Source organism: Eschrichtius robustus, chromosome 16 (genome assembly GCF_028021215.1).
Source record: "Eschrichtius robustus isolate mEscRob2 chromosome 16, mEscRob2.pri, whole genome shotgun sequence".
NCBI lineage: Eukaryota > Metazoa > Chordata > Mammalia > Artiodactyla > Eschrichtiidae > Eschrichtius > Eschrichtius robustus.
In genome coordinates this window covers 20,838,670-20,865,929 of record NC_090839.1, presented here as the reverse complement: position 1 = coordinate 20,865,929, position 27,260 = coordinate 20,838,670, and the positions used below count along the sequence as shown (strand labels likewise).

Sequence of the window (27,260 nt, the reverse complement as noted above, 5' to 3'; positions counted from 1 at the left end):
TACCAGAGAGCTTGCTTGCTTTCTCTCTGCTCTCTGCCATGTGAGGATGCAGCAAGAAGGCGGCAGTCTACAAGCCAGAAAGTGGGCCCTCATCAGAACATGACCCTGATCTCAGACTTCCAGTCTCCAGGACTGTGAGGAATAAATTTCTGTTGTTTAAGCCACCCAGTTCATGTTATCTTATTATAGCAACTCAAACTGACCAAGACACTTGTATTCAAATCCTGGTTCTGCCTTGTCATAGCTGTAAGATCTGGGGAAATGTACTTATGGTGTCTGAACCTCAATGTTTTCATCAGGAATCTATGCCAATAATAATACCAATAATAATGCTCCTAATTCTCAGGGTTGTGGTGAGTTAGTTAAAGGAGGTAATTTAGGTAGAGCACTCAGCTGTGCTCTGTGGCTTGCCGAGTGTTCATTAAACATCGGCTGCATGGAGAAGGTCGTGATGAGTCTCCACTTGGATTTGGCCCCATTCTGAGCAGATCTTGTTTCACAGCTTGTCATGCATGAACGGCAAGCTGGCCTGTTGGCTCTCCTGTTGGCATTTTGGACAACAGTCACACTTCTCATCTACAGGATCAAAGATTTCCTCTTCTTTTTTGGATGTGCTTTTGGAAACATCTGTAGTCATTGTTTCCACTGCATTGGGCCTTCCCCACGTTTTCCCCTTCAAAGTCCTTTCTCAGTGTCTATCTTCAGCTCACAAATATATTAATTCTCCTTTGATTTAAGGATGGGAACTTTTCTTCCCTCTGCTAGTTTGAGTGTGAAACATCAAAGTGCCAGCAAATGGATTCTTTCCACAGTGGAGGCTGCATTGACATTCAGTAGGACTTTGACCTCAGCCCTTCCTGGAACATGTGTTGGAGGGTCTTTGGGTTAGAGGAACAGCCTGTAGCACCCCGGCTCATAGCATGCAGCTCCCTGTTCTACTGCCTGATAACGCTTGACAGAGCCCTGGTGGCCACCTGCTCTGACTGCTGGGCAGCAGGACCGTGGCTGAGTCAGCAGCGAGCTCAAGGCACACACAGAGTGGACCTGCTCTGGAAACTTGTGCTGAGTAGAGAAAATGATGAATGGGGATGCAGAAATTGGAAGGTTTTTTTCCTCCTTCCTTCCTTCTCTTAAAAAGAGGTAATAAGTGATGTCTTTTTCGAGGTATAACATTTAGAATCAGCATTTTCCTTATCAAAATGTTATTTTCAACATAAAAAAAATCTCAGTGGGCTGATATCTTTTGGAAAGTTCATTCATTTATTTCCACTGAGGTTTCTCGATTTTCTTTTTGAAAAAAACTCACAAACTACTTGTGATGCATTTGTAATCAGTTAATCATAATAGCTAATATGTATGGAGTGCCTTCTATGTGTCAAGTCCTAGGCTTGGTGCTTGACATACCAATCCTGTTTTATCCTCACAAAGACCTCAGGACACGAGTGTTTGTATCACAGTAGTTGCTGCAGCTGTCCCAACATACAAACTCCAAAATCTCAGTGGCTTAACACGGTAAGGTTTTATTTCTCACTCTTGCACAGTCCCATGGGGGTTGGGTGGCCCTCCTCCAAGTTATAGGTATACCATCTGGACCACGTGGCCCCCAAGGTCACTGCAGTAGAGGAAAAGCGGACTAGAGACTTTCATAGGATGTGTTTAGGAGTCAAGTCAGGCTTGGAAGTGGCTGACATCACTTCCATCCACATTCCATTGACCAGAAAGAACTCAGTTTCACCGCCCAACCCAAATGCAAGTGAGGTTAGGAAATGTAGAGGACTGTGTGTATGCTTGGTCACCGGTACTATCTTTCACATGTCATTTCTATTTTATAAGCAAGGAAACATAGGTTTACAATTTAAGTAAATTGCTCTGAGTCACACAGAGAGTAAAAGGAAGAGCCAGTAATGGAAGTCAGTTCTCCTGACCTCAAAGCCTATGCACTACACCTGGGGTCAGCAAACTAGGGCTCATGGGCCAAATTTGGCCCACTGCCTGTTTTTATAAATAAAGTTTTATTGGAACACAACCATTCACACCCATTTATGTGTTATCTATGGCAGCTTTTGTGTTACAACAGCAGTGTTGAATAATTGACACACAGACTACATGGCCTACAGGATCTAAACTATTTACTATCTGGCCCTTTGCAGAAAGTTTGCCAAACTCTACTCTATGCCACTATGATAGATATATTTTATATATATATATATATATATAAAATATATATATTATGTATATTTATATATAATTATAGTATATATATTGTATATATTATAATTATATTATATATATATAATTTTTTAGAAGCTCATTTTGCATCTCTCTGGCTCAATTGGTAGGAAACTGAGAAGTAGGCGGTTCTGACTTTAGCCTTCATCTGGGGTTGCCCCAAATGGCCTAGACTCTTATTTCTGCCTTTTTTCTACCTTGAGGTCCTTTCAGCGAAGTCGTCATGAGGAAAAATAGTCTTGACCTGGATTTGCAAATTATTGGCTAGAAGGGCTATTCCAGCTGGCATATTTGCTTTGTTTGAAGGACAGAATATGTACTTGTGAGTGTTTTAATTGAATTTAAGTGCCTTTAGGCTGGGCCCGCTACAGTAACCACCACGGGTGCTTCATCCATTTATATTTCCTGGCTCATTCCTAAAGGCATTTAAGTTGGTGGATCTTTGAGCCAGACTTTTATTCTCTCCTTCTGCTGTGACTCCTTCCTCTCAGAAGGAAAAACTAAATATATTTGGAAGCTATAAAAGTCTGCATCTGGGGTCAGCCTCAGACTCCATCTGTCTGCAGCCCAGGCTGGCTGATAAAGGGGAATCAGTTTGGTTCCCTACTTAAATGCTGTGTGACCCAAGGCAAATAACTTAACTGCTCTGAGGCTTGAGTTTCTTATCAGCAAAGAGTGGATAATCATACTCCAATAGGAAGATTTTTAAGATGGCATCCAAGAGGCCTGCTTCCTGGTGTATATGTCCTATACTACCCTCTTCCTGTGAGTGTGAGCAGGACCCATAAATGTGATGGAATGTTCTTTTCATGATTAGGATACGTTATATGGAAAAAGAATTTTGCAGGTGAAATTATGGTCCCTATCAGTTGACTTTGAGTTAATAGAAAGATTATCCTGGGTGGACCCGACCTTATCAAGTGAGGCCTTAGCAGAGACAAGAAGCAGCAGCAGATGCTCTCCTGCTGACCTGGAAGAAAGCAAAAGCCATATTGTAAACTGCATATGGAGGGGACCACGTGACTAGGACCTGCGGGCAGCCTCTAGGAACTGAAAGTGACCTAGAGCTGACAGCCAGCAAAACATGGCCTCAATCATAAAACAGCAAGAGACTGAATTCTACCAACAACTTGAATGAGCCTGGAAGAAGACCCAGAGTTCCAGATGAGACCACCACTCCGCTAATGTGTGCCTGGACTCCTGACCCACAAACACCGTGAAATAATACATTTGTGGTGTTTTTTAGCTGCCAAATTTGTGGTGTCAGGCTTGACTGGGGAATAATCTGTTTCCAAACTTTCTCCTATGGTTGATGGCAGGATTCAGTTCCTTGTGGGCTGTTGGACTGAGGGAGTTCCAGGAGAGTATGAATTCCAAGAGGTGAGGATCATTGGGACCCACTGTAGAAGGCAGCCTTCCATGGACCCCAACTGCAAAGTCACAGATTCAAGAAGTCTGAACTTCTGCTAAAAAGAACCTGTACTTTTTTAGCAAGCACATTGCATCAGTGGTTATCACACTCTGCTGAATGTTAGAGTTAAGCAGGGAACTTAAAAACACCCCACTACCCAAGATGCATCCCAGACCAGCAAAATCAGAGTCTCTGGAGATGGAACCTAGGTATCAGTGCTTTCTAAATCTCTCCAAGTCATTATAACGTGCAGCTACGTTTGAAAACTCTAACCTTCAAAGAATCATGCCTCCAGGTACCCATGCCCTTCCCTTGAATCCGGGCTGGGCTGTGACTTCCTTTAATCAATAGAATACAGTAAAAGTGACACTATGCCTAAGCCTTAAGAAAGCCTGGAAACTTCCGTTTTTGCATGCTAGGGAGCCCTGAGCTATTATGTAAGAAGTGCAGTTACCCACCGGAGAGACAATGGGAAGAGACTATGTGGAGAGGGAGAGGCTGACAAATCACGGTTGTTGTTTCAAGCCATGAAGATTTGGGGGTGGTCTCACATCAGTTTAAAAAAATAACCGATTTTTTTTTTTTTTTACTGACAACTCTGCCATCTGGGCTGGACTCAGCTGGGCAGTTCTCAGAGCGGGTCATTCTCGTGGCTACACTGGGCAGGTGGCTTGGCTGGGGTTGGCTCCGCTGGGCCCCTCGCTCTCTCTGTGTTGTCTCAGAGCTCTTAAGAGTGCAAAAGCAGAAGCTGTTCTGTCTTGTTAAGGCCTGGAACCGGCCCAATATCACTTCCACTGGAAGGTGTGGTTTACTGGGGACACCCAATGTGAGCAGCTGCCCCAGAACCAGAGCCTTTCAAACTTTCACGTGTACACAAATCACCTGGGATCAGGTGAAAAGAAGGTTCTGATTCAATGGGTCCGGGGTCCGGCCAGAGAATCTGCATTTCTAACAAACTCCTGCATGATGCTGCTGGTTCATGGGCTGCCCTTTGAGGATCAAGAGGCTAGAATATATTTGTGGTCCACCAAACACACTTTGAGAAACAGTGTGTAATTATCTATTTATAGGTTTATTTCTGTATCCAGGGATTTTTCAACATCTTTAGGTATGGAGTCCCCTAACACAGAGAGTTCTGCAGTAATTTTAGTGTTTACAGACTCCCCCCACCCATTCCACACCTGCCAGGAAGCCTTCTATGGACCTTGGCAGGTAAACTGTCCCTATTAGACCGGGAACTCCTGAATTCATGCTATTATTTGGCTATGACAAACAGTAGGCGCTTAATACATGTTTGCTTAGAAAATGGATAGATGAATGATTGGCTACCTTGCTGATGTATATGGTATCTATGGTATCTATAGTATATTTAATATCTATAGCATGTATAATATTATGCACACACACATACACACATGTGTGTTTTCATTTTGATTGAGGGAGAAGGACTTTATTGCTAACTGGCCACTAATGGAGTTCACTGACCTTACCCCTCTCCTTTTTGACCCTTAGTTTCTTCTTGAGACCCTGGCAAACTGTGAGTGAGGGTAGAGTGATCAACTGGCCATTTTGCCCAAGACTAAGGGGTTTCTCAGACCCGGGGCGTTCAGGGCTAAAGCTGGGACAGTCCTAGGCAAACAAGTTCAACCTCAGTGAAGATAAGATTTTATGTATATGTGCAACTAAATAACTGTGCTGTGCACCTGAAACTAACACAGCATTGTGAATCAACTGTACTCCAATATAAAATAAAAAAATAAAAAACAGACAAAACAAAACAAAAAATGATGAAGCTGAAGGTACTCAGAGCTCCCCCGTGATCCAGCCATCAGGGACACTTGACTCCTTCCCCCACAACCAGCACTTTCTGTCACATCAGCACTGTTCATACATTTTCAGAAGCCCATCTGTGCCCGCAAAGGAGTGACTTCCTGTGTGCACGGGCAGCCTGTGGAGGCTGGGTCTTGGAGAGCCCGTTTTGGATTATAAACCTTTGAAGACATCTGCAGAGAGGGAATAATTCATTCCTGAAAAACTGTTCTCTTTGCCATGCAAACCAGAGGCCAGGAATGGAAATGAGATTTCTGAAGGCATGGGGTATTTTTAGAGCCACCTGCTGGCTTGGGCGTCTCGCTGAGTTGCTTCCAAGTAGAAGTGTGGGGAGTGGGCCTGGCCTCTGAGGTTGGGCTGCTGGGAAGCCTCGGGTGGGCTTCCTGGGTCAGGGCATGAGCTGCTGCCTTCAAAGTGTTCTTGCAACTCCATCCAGCTGGGCCTCCTGGGGACTGATGCCGGGGAAGGTCTTCTCTGAACTTAGCAGCTGTGCTCTCCTGCTGCTCAGAAAGTTCTAGACTCGAGACTAGTGTTAACATTTTGTCTCTCCATGTTCATGATCTATGTCCTGTCCATGTCCTGTTCATGTCCTGATCTACGTAGGTCTCCTCAGCACAGGGCTGGGGGAGCGGGTCGGGGGTTGAACACTGATAACTGCCCCCTTCCTGGCAGATTCAAACATGCTGCACAGTCAGACAGATCGGGGCTCAGATCTCAGCTCTCCTGGCTCAAGTTCGGTTCCCAGAAGGTGATGATGAGATGGAGGTCAATGTGCAAGATGCTTTTTGGGATCAGCTCCTATGAAAGGCAGGAGGAACAGCAGGACCGGGCAGAAGGAAAAGTCAACTTGTGATACACATCCAGCATAGGCTGGGCCAACCCAGGAGAGAGCGTTGCCTGTCTGAGTTGTCCTGTGTTAAGTCGAAATAACCGAGCCTTTATAATCTTGCTTTGCTCCACCATGGGATGTGAGCTTCATGAGGAAGGCCGCAACCTTGGGTGACAGGGTTCTGTGCAGCTGAGACAGACACTGAAGGGGCTGAACCTCTGGAGTTTCTCCCTGGACTGTCCCCCCTACAGCTGAGCAGCGAGTAATTCACTTGAAGGGTCTCTGGGCAGGCTAACTTGGCATCCACCATAGTCTGCCTACTAACTCTTTGACCTTAGGAATGTAATTAATCTCTGAGCCCCAGTTTTCATGCACATAAATGGGGCTAATATCATAAATATCTAACAGGGTTTTTTTTTTTTTTTTTAAAAACTCTTATATTGAAAATTTCAAACATACACTAAACTTACACAAAAGTAATAAGCCTGCATAATGAACTTCCGTGTACCAGTCACCTGGCCAGTTATGAACTCATGGCCATTCTTTTTCCAACTGTACCCTACCTACTGCCACTCCTGGATTGTTATGAAGTGGACATCAGATTCAGAAATATTGTGTTTTGTCCATTAACACATCGTATGTATTTCTAGAAGATAAGGGCTTGAGAAAAACAAAAATAACCACAGTTAAACTACCACTGTTTTGGGCTGATTAAATGAGCTAATACAAATAAAGCATCTGACACAGTGTTTGGCACATAATTTTAGCCAAATCAGAACACATCCTCTGTGGAGATGGTGCTTGGGAGAAAGGAAGAGGAGACTTAATTCTATCTAGTGTAAGGTTCAAATACATGGCATAGATACTACCCTCCTTCATCCTTTGCCCATAACAGACATCACTATTCGATCACGGAGCTAGTGAGCAACGCGATGTTCCAGGCAGCCACCGCCTATCAGTTGGATATGCTCATGAAATGAAACCAATGTGCCCACATTGTCCTCGTAGTCTGAACACACCCCTCTCAACTGGACCGATAGGTAACCCAGAGTCAGCCCTCCTGCCCGCTGGCTCGTCTGACAGCTGCCACCCCAACTGCATGGTTCAGGGATTGCTCTGGCTCTTGTGGTTCTGTATAGAAGCTGCCCATAGGCCCCTCTTTGCCATTGCCAGTGGGGTGGGGGAGGGGAAAGCAGTGCTGCTCAGGCTTCAACTAGGAAAAACTGGTGAGAAGCAGCCCGGAGATCCTTGAGAATTGCTCAACCCTGACACGTCAACATCTGCCTCTGTAGCATCAATCTCTTTCACTGTTTGCTTTCTTCTGCTTCTTCCACGACTTTGCCAGATCCTCCTTGGGCTTGTGAAATGCTTATTCTTCGTCTCCTTCAGCCTTCCTCACTTCATCGCACTCTCTCTAGACAACTTAGGCATGTTTCCAGGAGGGGAAAGTGCTAGGCTAAAAGGAGCCAAAGATGTTGGGGTGTGTGTGTGTGTGTGTGTGTGTGTGTGTGTGTGTGTGTGCGTGTATGTGAAATAACTTTTAACATGTGTACATGATTCCACAGTTCATACTACAGTTTCATGTGGATTTCTTCATTTCCGCCTCACACAGTGCTGTCAGATAGTTCTCATCTTTCTTATTTTATAGATATGGAAGCTGAGACCCAAAGGGGTTCATGATATTTTCCTCTATGTTAAACATCTTAAACATGAGACTAAAAGGCAGTTTGAAAATCTTGGCTCTGAAAGACGTTTGTGTTTCACAGTCCTGGGTGTGCTCTAAGCAGTGGAAACCTTTCTTCAAGTGAAGGTTTGTATTCAGGGTCATTATCTAAAATTCTGGGTGAATTGAGATGCGAGAGTATGGTGTTCTGTCTACCATTAGTGTGTGGTAGGGGAAAAAGGAAGGTTGGTTTATGGAATCTCTAGGACTTTGGGGAGCTCAGTTTAAAAACCACCATGTTATACAAGCAGACACAGGGTATAATTTTACTAGCCTTGGGTATAATTTTACTCCTGAGAGTTTTGATAGAATGTCTAGGGAGTCACTGATTATGGGATTCTGTATTTTCAAACCCACATTCTACTCCTTAGAAATGTGAGACTTACTACTTGCTGGGAGCAGCTGTTAGGGTGAATGTGCTGGCTTCTGGGACCAGAGCGGAGCCAAGTTTAGACCTGCCAGATCTGCACTGACCTCATCGTGTCCGGCTTCAGCCAAGAGTGGAGTGAAGGAAAGGGGACTCCAAGTCTGCACTCTGAATAGCCTTGAACTAAGGCCATCACGCAAATAAGGCTGAGAATAATTGTGTTAGTAACAACAGCAATTCTTAAATATTTGCTCTCTCTGTGTTAAGCACCATGCAAAATACAATTTAATTCCTACAAAAATTGGAGGTAAGTATATTTTTATCTCAGTTTTACAAACTAGTAGGATGCTCAGGGCCAGCAAGAGATTAAGCTGGGATTCAAACCCAGGTTTCCCCAGCTCTAGTTCTCACACTCACTCCCTCATCCATTCTGACTCTTCCAGGTAATCCTTACCAAAGCCTTTGAGATGGGTATCTTTACCTCCATTTGCTCAAGGTCACCCATGTAGGAAGGGAAAGCATTTGAACACAAGTACATCTGATTCCAAATCATGAGCTTGATTGCCTCCATTGAGGGGGATAGTGCCTTGAGCAGGATATGTTGTACCCGCAGAAATTATACCCAAGGCTAGTAAAAAAGAGTACCCACCTTTTTTATGGGTACTCTGGTTTACCCCCTAAGTGTTGGCGAGAATAGTGTCTTTGTAGAAGCAGATGTAACCTCTGTTCTGCCATTTTTATTTAGAAAAGCAGTGTATGTATGTATGTATGTATGTAAAAACACACTGGATTAAGAAAAAGTTTTGTTTGCTTCTCTGTTTTTATAGACTAGCAATACAGGCAGTCCTCTGGCAAGATTGGACAATAGAAAAAGAAAGAAGGTAACCTTAACAATATTGAAAATGAAACGGGCATAGAACTACAGCTAAACAAGGATTATAAACAAGAAAATAATAAGAACAATATTACATCAACTTGAAAACTTAGATAAAATGGGCAATTTTCTCAAAAATTATAAATGATCCAGATTATCTTCAGAGGAAATAGAAAGTATGAATAAATCCATGTTCGTTAAATAAATTGTACAGTAATAAAAAAAAAATCTTCCTACAAAAGCATTAGGCACAGATGGTTTTATGGATATCTTTTATCAAAATTTCAGTGAGTAGTTATTTCAGAAAACACAGAAAGGTGGAAAGTTTTCCAACTTATTAAATGATGCAAATTAACATTGATATCAAAATGGAAAAGGGCAGTAAAAGTAGAAGAATTAAAAGTCAATCTCATTTATGAATATAGATGAAGAAACTTAAATAAAATACTAACAAACCAGTCCAGCAAAATGACAGTAGCAGCAACAATAGGAACAAGACCAAGAGCAATAAAACCACATCATGACCAAGTATACTTGATCTTAGGAAATCAAGGATGGTTTAATGTTGGAAAACCTATTAATGTAACTCATACTATTATCAGACCAAAGAAGAAAACCATATGCTCTTTAATATAGATGCAGAAAAAGGATCAGAGATATCTGGTTTCATACTCCCCTCCTCCTTTTGAAAGCAGCCTAAAACAACACAAAGAACAATAGACAGAAGTACAAACTTTATCTTTGATAAAAGTAAGAGACATCTGTAATCTTGAACCATACAAGTTTTACAAAATGTGGACTGAGTACAGTGAATAACTTAGCAGAGGAGAGGAAAGCCAGCTGCAGATGTCTGGGGAAGGAAGCTACACATGAAAAGCCAGCAGGATTACTATATGTTATTTATAGAAACATACATATGCAGTATGTTTTTTCTTGATACAAATATATACATATGTAGGAAAGACATAAAAACACAGATGAGAAGGCAACACTCCAACAGTAGGATACTGGTGAGTTTGGAGGCATGAAAATATGTGGTGGTGGAATGGGGAGTTTCTCATTTCTAGTTGGAACGTTTTATTTCCTATGAAGCCAATATGACATAATAGTATTTGTTAAATTTGAGTGGTTAGTATGTAGTTTTGGTATATTATTCCTTGTACTTATATAAATATTTGCAACAAGCCAAAGTAATTAATTTTAAAGTAACACACGCTCACAGTAAAAACTCAATAAAGAAAGCACAAAGCTGAAAATAAAAATTTCCTGAATTTCTACCACCGATAGATAGGTCATATAGCCATTTATAGTATGTATACAAGGTAACAAAAACACTATATTTTGTGATATGCACGTCTCAATAAAAGAAATTGATATATAATTTAATTACATGTAACTTAGTGGTTAAAAGTTTAGGTTCTGTAATCAAACGGCCTGGGTTCAAAATGCATCTCTGTCACTTCCTAGATTTGATTCCTCTATGATCCTCAGTTTTCACCTCTGCAAAGTAGGAATATGATGGTATTTATTATTATATAAATTCAATAATCCAATAAAGCACATAGCCCAACACATAGTAGAACTTACGTTTTTAAATCTGTATTCATAAGTGAGATTGACCTATAAGAACTCAATGGAAGATAATAATCATTACTATTTTCATGCCAACTCATGCCATCTTAGGGGTAAGGTATAGTACAGATATTTTGTGAGAAAGTGGGGCTTTTACCAGTGTCTGGGCAGGGGAGTATGACAGACCAGATTGAAGGGGTCCTTAATGTAGAGAAATCACAGTGCTTGTTGGACTTGAGCCCTATGGATCAGCCGTCAGCTCTCAGTGGGGTCCAAGTTCTGGGGCTCAGTAAGCCAGAAGAATGCTGGTGACCTGCTATAGGACAACCATCCCTCATCCCATGATTGGTACTCCCCAGAGCAGGCTCTTGTGACCTACCAGGGGAGGCTGCATTTCTAAAAGGTGAGAGACAGGCTGGAGATAATCTCTGTAGAACCAGTCTTATTCACCTGCCACACATGGGGTAAAGTTCCTGAAGGCTTTAACACTGTATACCTGGATTTGCTGGCATGCAAAACTGGTCTGCCTTCCTTGAATGGTGATGTACTATAGATTGCACAGGAGAGTGAGGAGGGGGAAGAGGACCTGGTGCGTGTTCCCTGGAGGCCTCCAGTGCCGATTTTTTCCCTGGTAATGACATTGGAATCATGGTTTACTAGAGGTTCTTTCTTCTTCTGGCCTTAAGACTATCACTGTGTCTTAAGTACTCAGAGATAGTGAGTGGCAAGTGCAATCTTGGGTCCTTGTGCCATGTCTGGAAAGAAGACAGCTCTTTGGCAAAATCCGGACCTGGCTTTTACGGTAAGGAAAGGATGTCATAGGTATTAAGATATTCAAGAATCTTACTCTAGAAAGAAGCTAGAACCCTAATGTTCCAGGTACTGGCTACCCTGGGCATTGCAGGAACACTTTAAAACTTTCTAAACAAATAAAATATCGATTCATTCTATTTAAAGGTGATCATGTTTTTAGTTCTAAGCTTCTTTATGCTGTTTAAATTTCTTTTATGTGTATTATTTCAATATACACACCTTCTGAAGAGGCAAGAGAAGGCATTAGTAGGTCTGTTTTACTCCCAGGGAAATGGACACACAGAGCAAGTTCATCCTTTGTCCAGGTACGGAAAACTTGTGGCCAGGTTTGAGCCAGAGGCCCGACACTTGCCTCAAATCTCCCTTTTCTGATAGTCTCTCTTATTCAGAGGACGCCTAATAATTTCTGAGCAGAGAAAGTGAGTACCGTCAATTCATGTAGTTCCTTTTAGGAGACATCTTTATTAGGAACCCATGAACTCTTACACTACAAGTAATTCAAATGATTTTGGTTTCTTATTTCTATCATGAAAGATAAGAAGCCCAGTTATGGAAAGGAAGGCAACCAGAGCCTACCTTTCCCCACACATCTGCAGAAATTGGTCCATCCCTAGCTTCTCAAGAGGCATACACAAAGGGTCTTAGTCTAGGATTTCACTGAATCTGTCCAGTTTCGTTACCTCCCCTGTTCCTTATCAGTGATGTGAAGTGGGAAGGGTCCAGCATGCCTGGGTCTGAATGCCAGCACTGCCATATCCTTGTTTATGGCCTTAAACAACTTACTTATGCCCCTGGGACATCAGTTTACTTCTTTAAAAAAACTAGATAATACCTTGTTCAGGGTTGAGGTGAGATTTAAAGATAATGGGTGGGTAGGGAGAAAAACCTCTCTCCCTCTCACTGCCCCTTTTGCCTTCTTCATATCTTCTGGAAATTTTACATTCTCAGTACAGAATCTTTTCCCTGCCTCTCCTTCTGCTTCCTTCATGAGGCCTGAATTTGATGACTTGAAGAATTCATCCATAAAGAACACTTTGATAAGCAACTTGGGATCGTGGGAAGGTGCGGAGAAGACTCCCCCAGGCACATGCCTCAAGGGCAACAGAGTTTCATTTTGGTCCCCACTGGGATGAGTGGGATACCCAAGCTGAAGGCAGGAATGAGATTGCACGGGGTCACAGAGTGGTTTTGGAGAGGCCAACGCCATGGTCAAGTAGAGAGAGGAGAGAGACAAGGCAGTAGGCAGGAGAAAGGAACATATTACACAAAACTGGGATGTTGGGGAGAAGAACAGGGAATTTGTTCACGTTTCTTGTGTATGGGGAGTGATGTGAAGCTTTCCCTCCCATCTCCTTAGGGTGTCTTCAATAAAATATCCATTTACCGTTAATGTATTCTGCATCTGGATCTTGGGCAGGGGTCATCTGATGAAGTGCTAAGATGGGTGCGGTGAAAACCAAGGGCACCATGTCTGGCTTTCATCCAAGTACACGACAATACAGTAAGTGATCAGTAAATAGCAATGTTAATAGTAGCTATAGTTATACTTGCCTCCTGGCTCCTCTTTCTCTTCTACACTAAGATCTTTGAGAGCTCAAGGGAAGGCACCTGCTTAACTCACTTCTGGATTTGTACCATTGGCAGAATGCCTGGCCCAGAGCTGGGTTCCAATAAATATTCATTTTTGTGATTAATGAACTCATGTAATCTCTGTAACCAACAAAGTTTTATCCTGGGCTCTATTCTCGTCTTCCTCCACACTCTTCCATCTTCAGAAAGCTCTCACTTTCACCTAGTGGGGTTTCCACCCCTGCAAATCCATCTCTGGCTTCTTTCAGTTCCGGTCTTACGTTTCTCATATTAGGTTAAGCCACTTGGAACTGAAAACATTTGAACATGTTTGTCTTACAAAAACAGCAATTTTATAAGTTGCAAGCTAATATTCCTTGGATTTCCATTCGAATGGTGTCACCTTGAACATTATACAACACTATACAACCTGAGCTCCTAGTCACCTCTCTGCCCACTGGCTGCTGTTCTTCCCGACACTGATTCGTAGAAAATGCTTTTAGAATGGGAAGGTAGGAATCACTCTACCCAAAAGCATCTTTTTACCAATGGGATCCAGCAAGTGTAAGTGACTTGCCCAAGATCATACAGTAAAATTGTAGCAGAGGTAGAAGGTAACCTCAGTCATCAGGCTCCTGTTCCAGTTCTAGGTCTGTCAAGTGCTGGGATTCCCCAGGTTCCCAAGGCTTAAATCCTCAGGTTCCTCTTCTCCCTCACTTTCTGGCCATATTTAATTAGCCACCAAGTCCAGGGAAGTCTTTGTTCCAAGTATCTCCTGTATTTACACAGACCTTCCCCAATCCATAGACGCCACGTTAGTTCAGGCCAACTTCATCTCTCACTTGAATTCCTGCAGAAGAATTTCCTTGTCAGTGTTGTCTCTTGTTTTTCACATAGCACCTTCCTAAAGGCATACATGAAAATTTCAAAAACCAGCCAATATTTCTAAGTTTAACTGGTGTTTGGTCCCAGAGAGAAAAATACTTTCTAAAATTTAAAATAATACTGTATTGTTTAGAAACAATTTTTCATTACATATTTTCTATTATTTTTAATTTTGTGTTGAATAGTTTCAGACTTATAGAAAAAAATGTGAAAATAATAAAATGAATTCCTGTATACTTTCACTCCTATTTCCCCAAATGTTAGCATGTTCATATTTGCTTTATCTTTTTCTCTTTATGAACCACTTTCACTTTTATTATTTCTTTATGAGCCATTTTCAGAGTAAAATGTGGACGTGATGCTCCTTTACCCCTAAAATATATTAGTTTGCATTTTCTAAAGACAAGGACATTCTCTTACGTTACCACAGAAACGTTATGAAAATCAGGAAATTGGCTAGCATTAGTATAGTAAAATTAAATATTCTACAGACCTTATTCAAGTTTTTCCAATTGTTACTCTAATGTTTTTTATAGCAAAAAAATAAAAATTAAAATATAAATAAATAAATAAATAAATAAATAAATATAAGTTTCTGATCCAGGATCCAAACAAAGATAGTTCATTGCATTTCATTGTCATGTTCTTTAGTCTCCTTTAATATGGAATATTTCCTCATTCTTTCTTTGCCTTTGATTAACCTTGACATTTTTAAAGAGAGGGCATTTATTTTTCAGAATGTCCCTCAATATATTTGTTTAATACGTCCTCATGGTTTTTATCAGTTTCTTTAATTTTTAAAAGAGTTAATATTTGTAAATTGCTTAAAGCAGTGCGTGGCACTTAGCTCTAAATGAGTATTTGTTGACTATGAATATGTTTTCATCCTTTCCTCCACAACTGAATATACAGTTGACCAATTGAAGAAAAGAGGGTAACTTGGAATGAAATCTCTTCTGCTTTGGGAATGCCAAAGTATGTCCATCTTTGTTTTAAGTGCTTCACTTTCCTGAAACCTGTGTTTCTTAGAACTAATATCAGCCTTTGCATTTCCCCCTTTTTGGCACTCAGTAGTATAACATGACAAAAGCAAAGTGAAATATACCAACAGGAGATCACGAAGATGTTGGTGCGCGGGTGAAGGTGCAAATGTTGCCCAAGCTGCAGGGTTGGTCCCTGGGCAGGGCCACCTTGTCCTGACGCTCGAGAATCCAAATGTGTTGTCCGGAAGGTGGTTAGTGTGTAGCAGAATGGACTAAAAATGTGAGTCCACCCTATACTGAGTTGATATGGGAACCAATGAGATATTTAATTTAATGCTCATCACAGAATAGGCTTTCACTATATATTTTTGGCTTGTGGAATTACCTAGTTACTCCTTCCTAGCGCAAACCCTGGGGGTCAGCAAGCTAGACTCCTCACGCCCTCATGTCCCTGCCTGTGGGTTTTCACTCCCATGGCCCCATCTGGATGCTTCCTCCCCCAGCTCACCTCTACCTGCCATCTCACCCTGCCGTTCTTATAGCCCAGAATAGTCGCATCTCTCCTGGATCCTTTTCTTCCCCACAGCTGTCTTTTCCTTCTCAGACCCCTGCGGGATTTCCACTCTGTATCACTCAGTCTAGCACTAAACAAGAGACTGATTTTATTCTGCATTAGCTGTTCTCTTCCTCAAGGCGTATTCCCCTAAATGGGCTAGGGACTCTTTCAGGTAGGTATAATCGGAGGTAGATTTAAATTTTTTAGAAGTTGAATTTCCTTGGCACTTTTAACTTCAAGATATTATATTTAATGATGGAGTATGAATAAGGTTGTTTTTTCTTCCTCATTTCCTTAAACAGGGGCCCCATAAAAAGAGCCAGTATTTATTGAAAGATTACTTCCAACTACTTGCCAATTACTATGTTAAGTAATTTACGTGTATGATCTCATTTAATCCCTACAGGAACTCTTTGAGATGGCTACTGGCTACTGTTAATATTTCCATTTTACGAAGGAGGAAGCTGAGGCTCAGAGAGGTTAAGTAACTTGTTCAGGGTCACATTGCGATTAAGCGGTAGAGTCAGAATTTGATTCTAATCAGCCTCGCTTCAGAGCCTGTGCCCTTAGCCACTATGTTATTGTGTCTCCATCATCATCAAAAAGACAAAAGAGCATTTCTGATGGAAGCAGAGGAAAAATGGTAGGTTTATTTAGAATGGGCTAATATTTGCTGAATGCCTACTGGGTGCCGGACACTGTTAGACACTTTAAAATGTATTATCTCAGATAATCTTCAGCATAACTGTAGAAGGGAAGTATTCTATTTCATGAATGAGGAAATCAAGGAACAGAGAGGTCAAGTGACTTACTCAAGGGAACACAGCGCAGAGGTGATAAACATTTCTGGTGCATTAAGCTAAGTCTAGTAACACAAAGTTCCAATCCTTTTTTCCTTGTCTTGCAACAATGCACCTGCTCTCAAATCGACTTTAACTCTACAGAGCAGTTATTCTTGCAGTGAATCCTTATTGCCTCATGGTGTCTTTTAGCTTCAGTGTCTCCTACAAGACTCTTCCAGGACAGGCTTCTGGGAGAGTCAGTGAGGGAAGCAGAAGGATGTATGTTCCTACCCTACCCTCTCCTCTGTCTGGCACTTCCCCGTGGAAGTCCAAGCTTAAGGTAGCCCACTGGGGCTCGCTGTAGACGTCCTGGAGGGTAATGCTCTGCTCAGAGGTGATAGAGAACTCTGTAGCCAGCCCAGCCGAGGTATTGGAGAAAGATCCATCACCCCTGAGTGATCGGTGACCCACAGGTACCGCTCGTGGAACCTAATGACCAGTCACTCAATTACAGGCTCAGTGACATGTTTATAAGGGTGAACTTTAGAGTGCTATTAGGGAGCAGACAGATGAACTATAGCTGTGCCTGCAGGGCAGAGCTCACCCAGCCCAAATGCCCCTGTGGACCCATTACCCAGTAATTAGGGGATTTTTAAGTAGGAAGCAAGGAGTTAAATTATTGCTTAGATTATTGCTTCACTTGTCACCTGGAAAGTGCTGCTTTGGAGAAAGAAGGAAAGAAGAAAGGATGGAGGAAAAAACAGAGAGAGAACAAGAGAGAAAACGAGGGAATGGGGGAGGGTGGAGGCTCTGGAAAATGGGGGTTTGAGATAAGTGCTCCATTCGTTTTTCCAATTGGCTACTATAACCAGAAGCTGCTAAGGATGACCAATGAGAGATGCAGACAGGTCCGGAGTGTGGGCCACCAGCTGTGTTTCCTCTGAGTTACTGTGCCAACAACATCTCTTTGGGCCAATGTAGCTCACAGGGAAGATGAAGATAATTATATCAATTATTAATTGTGTAGCAGGAGCTTTGCTAAGAATCATCCATGCATCAGCTCACCTGAGCTTCTCCACCATGGATGAGGTGGATACCACTGTGGTCCCCACCCATCAGATGAGGACACTGGAGCACCTCTATATAACTAAGTAACGAAGCTGGTGACCTGCCTGATGCCAAGGTCCAGGCTCTTGAGTTCCTGCCCAGGCAGCTCTGTGAGGTCTTCACAATCCTGGATGACAACAAACCTACCTCTTCTGCAGAGGCAAAGGATGCTTTGGACTGACTCTGCTTGCTCCAGATTTGCCTCTGCTTAGCTCAGTTCCACCCCTTCTTCTCTGGAGCAAAATTGGCCACTGTTAACTTTTAATATGTGTGTGTGTGTGTGTGTAATTTTAAGTGGTATGATGAAAAATATTAAGCAGAAATCAGGTAGACATGATTGTATAACAGACCTCTAGCCATGCACCCTTTGCTCTGCTTAAAAAATTATTAACTAGTGCCCAATCTTGTTTTTCTGTATCCTCCTTCCCTCCTGTATTATTTGAAGCAAATCCCAAATATTATTTCTTCTCTAAATGCTTCAGCATGTATCTCTATAATATACAGATTATTTCTTAAAAATGAGCAAAATACTTTGATCATATCCAAAAATATTAATAATAATTATTTATTATCCGATCTGTTCAAATTTCCCAATTTTATTATATAATTTTTAAAGTAATTTATTTGTTTGAATCAGGATCGAAATGTGGTCTATATACTGCAATAGGTTCATAGGTATTTTAAGTCTCTTTTGATCTACTTTTTTTTCCCCTTTGAGATTTACTTGTTAAAAAAAACTGGATTGTTTGTCTTAAAGAATTCCCCATAGTCTGCATTTTGCTGTTTGCATTTTAGTGGCGTGGTTTAAATGTTCCTTCGCCCCTGGTATTTCCTGTAAATTAGAAGTTAGATTTAGAATTTTGATCAGGTTCAGGTTTTGGTTTTTGGCAAAAATACTTCATACTTCATGGTACAGTGTACTGTGTGTTAGGAAGTCTGGTTGGCTCTTCTGATGGTAGCAACCACTGATGATCATTTTAATCAACAATAATTTTAATCCCATCATTCTTTTTCATTCATTTTCTGAATCACTTTCTAAAGAAAAGCTACTTCTCATCAACTATTCGTCATCCTGAGATACAGTTTATATGGGAAAGACAAGTTAATGCTTGATTTCTTTATTTTCTAGTTTTCAAAATAATGAGTTGCTCCTCTAGTATTCGATGTAGGACACCAGTGAGCTTATTGTGTTATGACTATCATTTTGCATGCATGGATTTTAAAGTATTTGATGGATTTCAATCCGTCACAGTTGTTCTTTTACTGAGATCAAAGTCTCCTGCGTTTGGCCTGCGGGCGACTCTTTAAGTTCACTTTTGAGTCTTTCTGACATGACCACATGGTTTTCGATAGCTTCTTCTTGTCTGGTTTGACAATATGTCCCAGGTTCATCTTGTAGGTTTTCTCTCCGAAACCTAGACAACCCTTTTGTTCTTTCAGTGGAGAATGACATTTAGACACCCACAATTTGGGTTTTGAGGTGTTCATTGCTACTGGGTTCGCCACTGTTTCTAGGGCTTTTCAGTGGATACAGGTAGGACATAACATATTTCATTTTAAAGAGAAAATATATCTTGAGTTTTCATTGAAACTTCCAACTAAGAAATGACATCATTTTTACTTACCTTCTTTGATCTTACATCTGCATTTCCTGTTTCTCCTGTAGAATAATGTTCCAGTTCCCAAAGGCAAACACATTTATTTTATACCTACCGAACTGTCTCAGAGTAACGCTCCCACCAATGACATGATTATTGAACATAGTGTAAGGCCCCCCACTGGCCCTTTCTCATGACCCCTTTCTATCTTCCCAATGACACAAATCTATCCTGGAGATCCCGACAAGAGCTTTCAGTGTTACTCCGAATTCTTGGTATTTTCTCAGAATCGACCATTTAGTGGTTATAAAAGTGTTTACACTCTTTAGTCTGAGGAGAAAGTCTGTCTCAAGGACTGGGAGGAAAAGGAAAGTATGACGTGATCTTCTTTTCAGGAAGGAAGCAAACCTGGGAAGCAGAGAAGGTGGAGGAAGAAAAAGAAGAAAATTTACAAATATGAAAAGGTGGAATGGAGTTTCCTTGCTTTTGCCGTAGTCTATCCTGCAGATGTTTTGAGGGTGGCATCCTTACCGGGCTCTGCAGCTGTCTGTGGGCCTGAGCTCTCAGAGGGGGCAGGGGGTGTCTCAGATACAAAGTGGGACCCCTCAGGGCCTCTGCAGGCCCCACATCCCAAACGGTACCCTCACATGCCAGAGGTGGAAGTAATGATCCACTGAGCGAATATTAGCTAGAATTTTAGCTAAAATGGCTTCTCAGGAGGCTTCTCAGGAGGCTTGAGAAATCATCCCAGAAAACAAAGTGTTTTGCGATATAAAATAAATGCACAGACATTCCTGGTAGTTTTGGAAGGGGGCGTCTAGTTCCCAAGGGATGGCAGTGACAAGGCAGGACAAGGCCTTTGGATACATGTGTTTTATAATCTCTAAAGATTCTTTGGATAACCGGATACAACACACTGACTCTCAGGTAGATGAAAGGCAGAACTCTTGTTACTTATGGCTCCAAATGAGAGAATAAGAGAAGGCTGTCATGCAGGGATGCACGGGGGGTTACACTTGAGGACTGGGTCACAGCAAGCTGGAGCTGTAGGAGGAGCTTATGCATGGCAAATGGAGCAGATTTTGAAAGCTTTCTGGAGATTGGATAAGTTGAATAATTACTTGGGCTCCTGGGTTTAGGGGCTGCCCCTAGCTAGTTGTTGGGTACCTGGCCCTGGAGAACAGGACCCCAATAAGGGACATGGTTGGTGTAGAGGCTTAGCAAACTACCCATGAAGGGGAATGGAGAGTTTTTAGCCATGACTTCAAAACTGGGTCAAGGCAGCACTCGTGAAATATTATATTATAGCATGTCAATTGGATTCAGGGCAGATGTTCAGCTTCTGGAGAAACTTAAGTTAAAGTTGGGCTAAAACCCAGTCATAAGGCTTGGACCAAATGTTAGGAGTTAGAACAGGGAAACCAAATATGCGGCATGCATGCTATTACCATCCTTTCCCTTGATCAGAGCAGACATTGCTAATCAAACACGATTTGGAGCCTGCTCAACTTGGAATCTTTCTCAAGTACCCCTGACAAGCAACAAAGTTGGCATGTAATTTGAAACCCACTAACCAGTCTTCATTAGAAGAAAGAACTAGCTAAAAAGGCATGTAGATATCTGGGTCTCGTGTAATTTAAAATCTACGGGTAGCGTATATAATTTCAGATCCCACCCATTGGTGGGCTAAGAGTCCCTCTTATCAGCATTGCTCAGGGACTGAGAGGGGCTGAATCAGAAACGGCTGGGCCCCGGTGCAGGGAGTTGCATGGAGCTGGAGAAGGCAGGGTCAAAAACTCTTACAAGTACAGTGTCTAATCACAAGAAAGTTACCTCTAACGGTGCAAATGTGGACTGAAAGACCAGAGGGAGAGACCTTTTCAGGAGCCAGTGTTCCTACCATATAGACAGGCCAAGACCCATCCACAGGCCATGCTCTGGTGTGGAGTTTGGGCCAGCAACTCAAGGTAGGACAAGGGATATTTGATCTTTTTGGAAAACACAGCTGCCCGACCTCAACTTCTCCTCAAAGCTACTCTACATCTGTATCCTCTCCTGAAATATTTTATTAAACATTTCATCCATATTTCTTTTCACCCCAGACTTCAGCTTTTGATTTTCTCTGGTATTTATAGCAACACCTGTGGTTTCTCAAAGTGCAAAAGGCATGTTTTAGGATGAAGATATTTTCATAGAGGCTGGCTAGATATCTGAGATCCACCAACAGGCAGTTGACTCAGGTGAAATGAAGCCAAAGGGAAACCAAAGTTTGTTTTCTGGATTTTTTTTTTTTAAATCTCACAAGGAGAGGGAGATTACTGATCAATTTCATTTATGTCTCTTCTCCCTTAGTTATCCAGATGTAATCAGTATATATTTATTAAACTCCCACTATGATCCATACTGTGTAGTGGGCACTGGGAATATAATGCAGGAACAAAAGCAGATGTGGTCCCCTCCCCCTCCTGGAGCTCTCTTGGGAGCCAGAGAGATGAATTAAGTAATCCTAGAACAACATGTAAACTTGTGTCTGGTGTTTTGAGAGAGAGATGCATCGTGTTAAGTAAGCTTATGACAGGGGATTTGATAAAGGGAGGGAAGGCAGAATGGTGAATTCAGAAGTGAATTCAGAAGTGAATGGTGATGGAGACTAAAGGAGGATCTGAAGGACTTAGTGAAATGAAGAATTATGTAGTAGGAAGGGAACTCCAGGCCGGGGGCACAGCCTGTGCAAAGGTCCGGCAATGGGAATAAAGCATGAACATTACGTGAAAACACGAAGGTTGAGCAGCTAGAGAAGACTGAACAAAGGGAGATGTGACAGGCGATGAGTTGGAAGAGGTGCCCAAGGACCATCAAGGCGGGACCTTGTAAGGCAATCAGCTGTGAATTTACTGAGAAGCTAGTAAAAGTTAACTTCAGGGCCTCTTATTTGCATGGGGTTTTCCCAAAGCCCTGCATCGTGAATGTTGCCCATCCAAATAGTACTTTACTTGTTGTACAAGAAAACGTTTGAAGTTCCCTAAAATTTCATAGCTCATATAGAAAATAAACTTGATAGAAGAATTCTCAAATTTGTACAACAATCGTAAACATTTTGGTGGCATTTCCAGTAATGAATTGGTGAAGCTGGAAAACAAACAAACAAACAAACCAGCTTCGCTCTACCATGCCAGGGTGAAAATAATTTAGAAGTTCTGAGTTCACTTTCTTTTCTCCCCATGGAAAATATTACATGCTCATTGTCATGTGAAAAAGAGATCAAAGAATATGCAGCAAACCAAAGGTAAGAACTATTACAGTGTTTCATCTGTGTGCTGATTAATACAAATATTATGTTATTTTCCAGGATTTTGTAATGTTAGTGTTATCTGTCACTTTAAAAAGAATGTAGTTTATTGTGATTTATTTTCTTTCCCTAAATAAATATTCAAGTTTGTGCCTAATTCCAAATCCAGAATTTTGTCTTCTTAGCTGATCTATTCACTGTTAGTCATCGATCACTATTATCAACCTTCTACCCCAATGTCAGGGTGATACTGTAGGGTGAGTCTTTCTCAGGTCTCTTTACTTCTTAAAATCCCTGGTGTGAGTGGGTTGAATCACTCCCACCCAGAGATGATCTGTCTGTTTTCAGCTCTCAGAGCTGGTGGGTTCAGTCATTTGGAGGCAGAGGGGGATGGTGAAGACAGAGGCTGGGATACACTGTCTCTATGCCCAGCCATCCCTATTTCAGGATCTTTCCAGTACCTTTTGCTTTAAGCCAATAATGAAACCTGAATGGTGCCCAGGAAAGAACACTGGACTGCAGATCTCAATTTGAAGTCTGGCTTTCTCCCTTACCATGTGGTCAAGTCTCTGAATGTGTCAATCAGACTAAAAGGTTCTGTGAAGGATCTACATGAAGATAGTGAATGACAGAAAGACAGCAGCAGACTGCGTTAAAGATACAAGATTTCCTTAATAGCAAGTGAAGTGGAAGAATCTCTGTACTGAGGCAAGAAACACAAAGCAGGAACTGTGTGTAAGGTCCTCTTAGGGACACACACCTTTTTCTTTTGTAATGGGACATTTAAAACATTTAATACATAAACATGTAAGTCCCTTTATTAGAGAAATTGTACATATTGGTGAATATGACCAATGGTCACGTGTATGGGTAAATTCTTTAAAAATCAGAACCAATAATTAAGATAGCTTCCGTGCTCTACTTGTTTCATTGTCTAGTGTCTAGTGTAGTTATAGTTTATTGTTGGAATGATGGTTTGAACACATTTCAAGAACATTAGAAGATATATATGAACACCCTTCCTTCTGCAACAGTCTATGGTTTCCTTCATCATCAGGCATGCCTGCCTGGGGGTACTGAACACATAGGCGGTGGTGGGAGATAACAGTGATTTAAATGGTCACTGTTTTCTTCAAATGAACTTGACTTCACACATGTACTCACCTGATAGAGGCTACCATTGCTCATCATGGCTCACAACCATAGTTGTGGGATCTGGTAATACTTACCATAAGTGACGTAAAGGTCGTACGTTCTGGTTTGCAAACTAGCAACCTCAGCCTTAGCTCTCAAATTTCTACTATTTTCCTTGCACCGAGAGTAACCTCATCTGTTTCCAACAATTCACTCTCTTCATATTCTTCCATATCTGCAGCTTTTCTTACATCTTCCTCCTCTTTCTCCTCACATATAGCCGAGCAAATTCGGCGTTTAGATCGTCTTTGCTGTCCAGCTATGAAATGAATGAGAAAATGCAAGACAGAGTTGACACACTGATCAATTCTGACTTTGTGGTAGGACTTTTATTTAATCTACACACCATGAGAGAAAGGTATTCTTTCCATGTTATAGATGAGGAAACTCTGGCACTAAGAGGGAAGTTGATATGTACAAGTTTGGATAACCAGTAGGTGGCTGAACCTGTGTCCTAACCCAAGTTTTCTGAGTCTGTATCTTAAGCTCCTTCTTCAATGCTATGATTATTTACTCCTTTTGGCCCAGACGTTTCTATGAGGACCCAAGGAAGGTATTTTCACACACATGCATGTGCATGTACACACACGCACATGCATATACACTCACACATGTGTGTACATACATGCATGCATACAGTCATATACACACACAGAAAGACAGACACACAGACACACAAACACACACAGTCATACACTGCATATAATTCCAGGACTCACAGACCCCTGATACCTGGTGTAAGGATCCTTTCCCTACATCGCCAACAAGAAAGGCACCTGGTTCTTGCAGACGTGCAATTTATGCCTTTTCTTCAACTACATTGAATTATTAACTAATTAGTGCTTGTGAAGTCCTCGGGAAATACCAAGCGCTTGTTCAACGCTAAATATGGTTATTAGTAAAGCTTTGATTTTACAGAACAGCCAGGGAGTCCTGAAATAAGCAAATAATGGTTGTGTAGGGAGGCTGGCAGCTGACGGGCGTGCCGCGGTGTATAATCAAACCCTGCCTGGCTCTCAAAGCTGCTCCAGCTCATCGCTGCTACATCATCCTTACGGGCAGTTTGCACATTTTCAGGGAATGTGTGTTTCATATTTCCGTGTCCATTTACCTTTCTTTTTACCTTCCTTCTGCACCCTCTCATACCCAACCTTTTCTTTCACAGCAGACAAGTCTACCTCTCCTTCTGGGAAATAGTGTCTCCATCTCAATTTATTACTGTCACCCCTAAATGTTCCTGTCACATGCCATCTGTCCCTCCTGACCTTACATCTCAGAGGAACTGGCTCCATGGGCAGTGACCTGTGCCGTCACATACACTCAGATTTCTCCCCTGGTCTGGTTTAATGTTCTGCTATCACCATCTTGAAATTCTTTATAATTTTTGAACGAAGGACCCAACAGTTTCTTTTTGCACTGGGCCCCACAAATTACATAACCAATCCTACCCTCGCCAACTGAATGTTCGAGGTGAATCCCTCTAGTTTTACCTGTATGTGTTGCCTCAAAGACCTCCCTCCATCAATAATATTGTGTTCTTTCATTCTTTCTCCCTCTACTGATGGCCATCTTTCAGTCGACAATATGCTCATCCAAAAGAATTGAAGGAAATTGCCTTCATCAATGGAATGACCTTCAGTTTTACATTGGGATTCTTTGGGTTGCAAGGGACAGAAACCCAACTAAAACTAGCAGAGGCAAGAAAGGAAACATTATATTACATAAACAAATTGTGGAAGAGGCAGAAGTGAGCTGGCTTCATGGACAACTGGACTCTGAGATGTGACCACTATTTCATTTTCATCTCTACTCTTGTCTTCATGTTAGAGTTATTCTTTCAGGTCAGTTTTTTCCATGTGATGAAAACCTGTCTGTAGGTCGTGCCAGACCAAATTCCTGTAGCTTATGATCAACAAGGAAAAGGGGCCATTGCCATCAAGTTTGAATAATCAAAAATCTGAGGAAGAATTCTATTTGGCTCAGCTTGGGTCATGAGTTTATCCTTGACCCAATCACAGTTGTCAAGGGAATGGGGCACTCTGAGGGCTCAGGTTGGCTGTGTTATCTGGATCTCACTGTTGGAATTCTGGGAGAGCAGTTCCCTATGGAAAAGTGTGCAGATAATGGGAATACAGAGCAATCAATGATTACCCCTTTCCCCTTTTACCCAGTACTTCCTCTCTCTCTTCTTCTTCATGGTTTAATGTCATTACAAAGCCACCTATTTGAAAAGTAGTCTATATTCACTCACCTGACTTCTCCACCTCCAATCACCTCTGAATATTTTTCAACATCCCTCTTAAACTGCTCTTGTCAAGATCGCCATTGGTTTCCTTGTGGTCAAATTTATAGATACAATTTCAACGAGCTCTTATTTTACCTCTTGTCATATGTTGCATTTGGTTGTTCTTTCTTAGGAAAATTCTCTTCCCTTGGTTTCTATTAAAACATATTTCTGGCTTTTTACCTCCTTGTCTTTCACACCAGCTTCTCCAAGCTCTATTTTTTATTGGCTTCAGTTTCCCTATTTCTTAAACTTGTCTCCTGGTCTGGTTCTTTACCTGGCACCATGAATCTGCCTTTGATATTTCCTCTTATTCCTGCATACCATGCCTAGTGGTTCTGTTCGTATTTGGAGACTCAGTCATCCAGGAGAGAAATGATGGTGACCTGGATTTGGATCAGGGTGTTGGCTATTGGCAAGACAATAATGAGAAGTATCTCAAAGATTATAAAGGAAGTAGAATCATCTGAACTTGATGCTAGGTTGGAAGTGGGGAATAAGAAGGAGTGCTGCAAATATCTTTCCAGTTTCTGGCTTGGGACAAAGTGATGGATGGTGCTGTTGAAAAAATGAGGGTAGTGTGTGTGCATGTGATTGTACGTGCATTCTTGTGGGTCCCTGTATATACTGGGGTGTATATACACATATGTGTATGAGTCCACGCTTATGCTGATGTGCTTGTCTTTGCATATGTGAGCATTTAGAAGCGTGGAGAGCGTGTCGTAAGAGTGGAGGTCCATATGTGTGTGGAAATGAAGGGGATGGTGTTGAAATGAAGATATTCGCATATGTCCACAGGCACAGACATCTTGAGTCCCACCACTTGGGTGTCTGTGGTTCTAAGGAATGGCTTCCAGGCAGAGAGGACCAGCAATTTCTCCTAGCTTATCACCAGTCTGCTCCTTGCATTGTGTCCTGCTTTAAGAAACCACACGGCATGGAGCTTGCTTAATTAAATTCTGTTACAACGTTAAAGGGCGCTAATAGCAGTTGTTAGCAATGTCCAGCACACGTTGCCTAGCAGAGGATGCAGGATGAAAGGTTGAATCTTTTCTGTAATCCTCCTTACCTGGCCTTGATCTGAGCTTTTATCAGTCTGGGGAAATGGGCTTATGGTATGTTCAGTATGGATTTCTGCCTTCCTGTGGATTTGCAGCTCTACAGGAGAGCTGCGCTGGCCACTGGAGCTAAAGAGTTCCAGTTTTGGGGCAACGTGGGGCAGATATCTCTGAAGGCTTCCTGACTCCAGACATGGGAAGAAGGAGGAAACAGAGCGAGGAAGGTAGAGGCAGGTAGACTCTGTTTCACACTTATCACTCTCTCATTCTTTTTGGTACTGAATTTATTTTAGGGAAACACAAAACA

At 41.8% G+C, this 27,260-nt stretch overlaps 1 pseudogene; it reads right to left on the bottom strand.

Annotated features, from left to right (window-relative positions):
- The window catches only part of LOC137750336 (ubiquitin-like-conjugating enzyme ATG3), a 58,671-nt pseudogene extending 32,863 nt beyond the window's left edge, over nucleotides 1-25,808 (bottom strand).
- Nucleotides 25,809-27,260: the final 1,452 nt, after the last annotated feature.